Source organism: Branchiostoma belcheri, unplaced genomic scaffold (assembly GCF_001625305.1).
Source record: "Branchiostoma belcheri isolate BF01 breed outbred unplaced genomic scaffold, Haploidv18h27 scaffold116, whole genome shotgun sequence".
NCBI lineage: Eukaryota > Metazoa > Chordata > Leptocardii > Amphioxiformes > Branchiostomatidae > Branchiostoma > Branchiostoma belcheri.
In genome coordinates, this window is record NW_017802558.1 from 1076882 (window position 1) to 1083662 (window position 6781).

A 6781-nucleotide genomic window follows, 5' to 3' on the forward strand; every position below is an offset into this window, starting at 1 on the left:
TTTGTCCTAATATCTTTTTCATATTTAGGCAATTACTAGTACGTTTTTGAGTTTTGAGCGTGCATGAGATGACTATTGAACCTATTTAATTGTTTGGACAGTTTCATTTTTTCAGCATTCAACTATCACTATGAGGCGACTGAACTAAGCTCCACCATATAGATTTGGGCATCGTATAATTGTATGAAGAAAAGCACCAAAAGAATGCACTGAGCATTTTCCCTGTGAGGAATTCCTCACATAGGAAAATGCACAGTGACAATTTTTTAGGACTGAGCAATTATGAGCAGACATGCGGAGCAAAACAGTACAAGATGGCCATGATTTTACTTTGGGACATTTCAAGTTGAAACATCTCTCACCCTTCTTCAGTGACACTAAACTGCACATGGAGGAACTAGAAAAAAACAGTTGAACAGAGAGTGAAAGACACATAAGTGTCACTGTTTTTTGTTATGTAAATGATGATAAGGTAGATTATGGTAATACTAATACAACACCACAGCCAGGAACAACTGCATGTACTGGAGAGTTCTATGGGAAATCCTCCCTTCCAGTTAGTGGGGTTGTAGCTGCACCTATAGATGGCCTCCTGGAAATGTCCTGAAGTAATCACCATGATAATTTATCCAGTAGTAAAGTTTGATTCGTCTTTGAATATTGTTTACCTGGATGTCTAAGTTACCTTCGTCAGGGTTATAAAAAGATAAGCTTGACAAAATAACAAGCGTGCCAGGCGGGTCGTGCCAGGCAACCTGACGTTTCCATGTTCAAGTCTCACACAGAAAACATGACTAGAGTCTTGTTTGCAAAAGAGTGAGAGTGGGTATTTTGAACCCTAAGTTCTGTCAGGGATGAAAAATATGACTTGGTAGAAATTCATGACATTGTCTTGTTGTATGACAATCAATGTACAGTTTTATACCATTGTCCTTTTATGAAAGAAGGGAGTATATATGTGATATTTTTATGATGCTCTGAGTGCAAATAGAAATTTAACGGACTTGACCTATGAAGAATCTAGCTGGTTTGGTGGGGAAAACAACGGGAACCTGTAGGGACTTTGTTTGTTCAAGCAGCGCCGTTGTGTTAAAACTGAGGATTCCACGTCCATTGGCATTGGGTTTGGCTTGAAAAGAGCCTAAATGGATTGAAAAGGAAATAAAAGGAGGTTTTGTGTTAAACAAGGAGCTGGTTAAATTTATTTCTAACCTCCTTGTTTTGCTCAACTGCATCAGAGTATTGGTTTTGAAAATTCAAGATAATTCAAACTAGCCTGGCCCACACCTTCAGTCCTTCAGTGTTGTAAACACTGTACTCTAATAGTCTAAAAATTAAATCACGACTTCTTATTCTTTCGGCAAATCAAATGACTTTGTGTAAACCTGACTGTCCTGAACTTTTACCCTAGAATTTTATTTTGCTGAAGTGACTTTGGCCTGAGATAATTTAGCATAATCTGATAACACAACAATGTCTGAGCAAACAATAGGAACTCATTAGGACATGGAGCCAGTAATTAGCATTTCAATGAGTTACTGCAGTTCAGGTTGTGTGGAAACTGAAATCCTGGTACACCAAAAGTCTAGTACAAGTCGACTAGAACCCTTGGATAGGAAAAGAACCTAAAAATAATGAAAAGTACTCGTAAATCAAAGTTTTTTTAACAAATGCAAAATAATTGTCCAATAAAGCAGTTCAATTTTAGATCGTCTGTAAAAGATTTTTTTGAATGATGTTAGACCAAAATAACCACTAGTACCAGACTATTTATGAGAATATTTGCCAGGCTAGTTTGGCCTGGCCACCTAAGGGTTTGACTTCGGAGGGTAACTGGATTGTATCTGGATAAAAACAACCTTCTACAGACTGACTCCCCAGGCCAATCCTTTTTGCCGAAATACATATGCCACAATCCATAATCCTACAGAAAAGCCTGGTGGAGGCTGCTAAATAACAACAAATGTGTCTTATCTGAGAAATTTTACCCATATTTTAGTCAGGTATATTTGGCATATGAACTTTGCATTCAATCACCCAAACAATTAGGTGCATAAAAGACATTGGGTGCACTATGTGAAACAAGATTACTAGATGGCGTTAAAAAAACCTCACACAAAAAGCCAGGTTGGCTCCTTGGCAGTTTCTTCTGACTTTGAAAAATCACTATCGGTTTCTTCTTCAACATTGGGCTACCAGAATATCTGGGTGCACTCAGAAAAAGATTGGGTGTACAGCTCCAATTTTTGGTGCACCCTGAGTATTTTGAGCCCTGATTTGGGGTCTGCCTATTTACCGGAATACACCGGAAAACACAGTTTAACACCGGAAAACACATATAGGAGGCTAAAATCTACCGGAATACACCCTGATATGATGAGATAACATACTGAATTGCTGTATTTTGACATGAAGTAACGTGTATATCGCCGCGTGAACAAGAAATCGTTATGAATTGGCGATCGGCGATCGCGGAGGCGAGCCGACCAGTCGCCATGTTTGTTTACATTGCCGACTACAAAATGTTTGTTTAACGCGATCGCCGTACAGAAGTGAAATTTACCGAAATGAAGAGGTCTTTGATGCAGGTACCGCAAGTTGCTACATTCTGGCATGAAATAAGTCGTATATGACTTTGTTATATGACGTTGGGAACAAGAAATCGGCGGAGTCGACCCGGCCAGACGCCATGTTTGTTTACTTAGCAGCCGGCTATAACGCTAGTGAACCTTTATCCGTCACTTTTTCTCAGTGACAATCATGTGACGCCAATTTCTAAAAATGATGAACCGTTTTTCTTGTCCTATTATATGTTGACACCGTAGAGTACCTTAGTCCTTTTTGCTGAATATGTTTCGCAGTTTCTCCGATCCCGCTGATAAGAAAATCGCGTACTAAACCAAACACGGCCGATTCGCGTTTATGCAGGGTTGTTCTAGGGAGATGAACCTTTATCCGTCACGGATATACACACCACAACTTTCTCTGTATTGTTTACCTTTAGACAACATCTGTTATTTTCCGAGGTGGGCAATGAGTGCCCGAAATTCAATCCCTGTCCTACGATACAAAGAAAATACGGCAAAAGGATTGTACAGTGTTGACAACGCCCGATTTAATCGGCGATAGTCAGCGGAGCTCGTACAGTTCGAATGCACGCGTGTTATGTCCATCGCGATCTTGTCTTCAACTCGGCCACCGGCGGATCCAGAGGGGAGCGCACCCGGCGCGCGTCCCCCCGTTCGACCGGGCAAAAAAAATTAGACGACTGGCCAAACACAAAATCGGAAAAAAAAACATAACACAAAGAATAGAAAGGAAGCCTATGGTTACGACCAGTTCTTCCCGGATACGTCACGGACTGTAGAAGTACATGGTCGGGGCGACGGAGCGCCGCGCACGTGTTAATAATCCAGATTTTACACTATAAGCGGGCACGCCCCACCACGCCTAGACTCGATTATCGTTCACTTGTTAACACACTACTGTGAATCCCTAACCTTTGTGCCTCCCATCTATCGTCGATATTAACACGACGTTGCAGTAAAACAAGACTCGGACGCACGGTAAGAAAATGTACTAGGTCACTCACGTCCCGAGCGCAAAGACGCGCCGTGTGCTCGTAGGTCACACGAAGTGAAAATGCGGGGTATATGTACACGGCACGGTTTGCTACAATATTTGGGCCTTTGAAATCTTTTTGCCGCCCGCCCGGTGGGCGGGGCCAATGCCTGTGCTGAGGGAGTGACGCCGCTCTGTCTGATCCGGACGTGCCGTCGTCTTGGCAACACGTGGGAACGTCCCAGCGACGAGAAGCTTTCCACCTTTGATTTTGTGACATAAGCAGTAGTTTAAGAGATATTTTTAAAAAACCTTTTCGCTCGTTCCCGTTCAGAATAGTAAGCCCCAGTAGCCCCTCCTTCTTGTTTTGGTTTGCATCAAATTTTAAATTCGGTAGCACAGGCTTACTCCTCCGCAATCGAATTTTTTATAAACTAGCTACGCCGAGCTAACTTTTCCGTGGTCCGGCCAGGTTACAGCAGGCAAGGTGGCCCCATTCAATGTGTGTCTTCCGCTGACACCCAGCGCTCCAGAATTTAGTATTGTCCTAAAAATTTTGTGAACTCTTGAAAATGGTAAACATGTACGCGGCGCTCCGTCGCCACGGCCGTTACTTCACATGTTGTCACATTAGTGTTATCCGTTAATGTATTTGAGTGCTGCGATGTTCCCCGCGATCGGAAAATGATTTATTAAGTGATCCGGTCTATAAAGAGGCGGCATTTCCTTTTGTATTTGGTTCTTTTTTTTCCGCTAACTTAGATGCATCGCGAACTCTTTATTTGCCCCGTTCCGTGAAATTTAGTCGTCCAAAACATAGATGCATTTTCCATATTCTATTTTCTCAGTCGTAAAATGTACCGACAGGCACATGAATGTACTGAAAACATCAGTATTACTTCGTTGGTTATTTGCTCAGAAATGACTCTAAAATACACCAGAGTGCAGAGAGACTCTCAATTTTAAAAATTACCTGGACGGTATTAAAAGAAACACATATAAAAATACACATTTTCCCGGGAAATATGCAAATTTTACATCACGTGTGCCTGCTACGCGTCTCTGATTGGTTGAGTTTCTCTGCCGGCAAAAACAAGCGTGGGGACGCCCGGTCAAATAGTTTTCTTTGTTTGAAAATAACGCTAATTTCCACCACTACATAACGAAATTCTTGTGAATAAATGTATAACTCAAAAAGTCTTTGGGGGAAATAAATATTCTTTTTTTCGGATTTTTTGTGTATTTGGTGTTCTTTATTCATGATCGAATGGTGCCGAAGTCAGCGTACCCTGACGCTCATGAGGGATTCGCGATCGCCTAAATATCGCTGAAGAGAACATGTTCAGATCCTGGCGATTATGCTTTAGATCGACTACGATAAAACTTCAGGGCTGTCCTCGGCAAAATCAGAAGAATTTCAGTGTCAAGCTTTGCAGGAAATTATCAAATGCCGCCGCTCGCTGACGCACGCACTCGCTCTGTGAGGGTCATTGACCTTCGATTTGCGTTGCTTCCGGAAAATGTCTGGCAGTTTTATCGTCGGATTTTTGCGCTTTAAATTATCCAACAGACCGACCTCGTAGCAATCATTCACGGGCATCCTATGCAACTATCTTTCTTCCAACTAGTTCGGAGTTGTGTGTATGGGAATCGCATCAATCTGAATAATCAATTCTCTTCTGTGATGGCGCTAAACAAACATCGTAGTCCGCAATGTAAACAAACATGGCGACTGGTCGGGTCGCCTCCACCGATCGCTAAATCATAATGATTTCTTGTTGCCGGGTTCCGGCGGCGATTTACACGCCCTAGCCCTAGCCCTAGCCCGCCTTTTTCGGATAGCCCTGGCCTAGCCTGGCTAGCCCTGGCTCTAGCCCTAGCCCTAGCCCTAGCCCTAACCCTAGCCCTAGCCCTATCCCTAACCCTATCCCTATCCCTATCCCTAACCCTATCACTAACCCTATCCCTATCCCTATCCCTAGCCCTTATCCCTAGCCCTAGCCCGTCTTTTTCGGATAGCGCTTGCCTAGCCTGGCTAGCCCTGGCTCTAGCCCTATCCCTATCCCTATCCCTATCCCTAACCCTATCCCTATCCCTATCCCTAGTCCTATCCCTATCCCTATCCCTATCCCTATCCCTAACCCTAACCCTATCCCTATCCCTATCCCTATCCCTAACCCTATCCCTATCCCTAACCCTATCCCTATCCCTATCCCTATCCCTAACCCTAACCCTATCCCTATCCCCATCCCTAATTCTATCCCTCACCCTATCCCCATCCCTAACCCTATCCCCCATCCCTAACAATATCCCTATCCCTATCCCTAACCCTATCCCTATCCCTATCCCTATCCCTAACCCTAACCCGATCCCTATCCCTATCCCCATCCCTAACCCTATCCCTATCCCTATCCCCATCCCTAACCCTATCCCTATCCCTATCCCTAACCCTATCCCCATCCCTAACCCTATCCCTATCCCTATCCCTATCCCTATCCCTATCCCTATCCCTATCCCTAACCCTATCCCTATCCCTATCCCTAACCCTATCCCTATCCCTATCCCTATCCCTATCCCTATCCCTATCCCTATCCCTATCCCTATCCCTAACCCTATCCCTATCCCTATCCCTATCCCTATCCCTATCCCTATCCCTATCCCTAACCCTATCCCTATCCCTAACCCTATCCCTATCCCTAACCCTATCCCCCATCCCTAACACTATCCCTATCCCTATCCCTAGCCCTATCCCCTAGCCCTAACCCTATCCCCATCCCTAACCCTATCCCTATCCCTAACCCTATCCCTATCCCTATCCCTAACCCTATCCCGATCCCTATCCCTATCCCTATCCCTATCCCTAACCCTATCCCCATCCCTAACCCTAGCCCTAGCCCTAGCCCTAGCCCTAGCCCTAGCCCTAGCCCTAGCCCTAGCCCTAGCCCTAGCCCTAACCCTAGCCCTAGCCCTAGCCCTAGCCCTAGCCCTAGCCCTAGCCCCTAGCCCTATCCCTATCCCTAGTCCTAGCCCTAGCCCTAGCCCTTAGCCCTTAGCCCTAGCCCTAGCCCTAGCCTTAGCCCTAGCCCTATCCCTAGCCCTTAGTCCTAGCCCTAGCCCTAGCTATATCCCTATCCCAAACCCTTTCCCTATCCCTATCCCTATCCCTATCCCTATCCCCATCCCTAACCCTATCCCTATCCCCATCCCTAACCCTATCCCC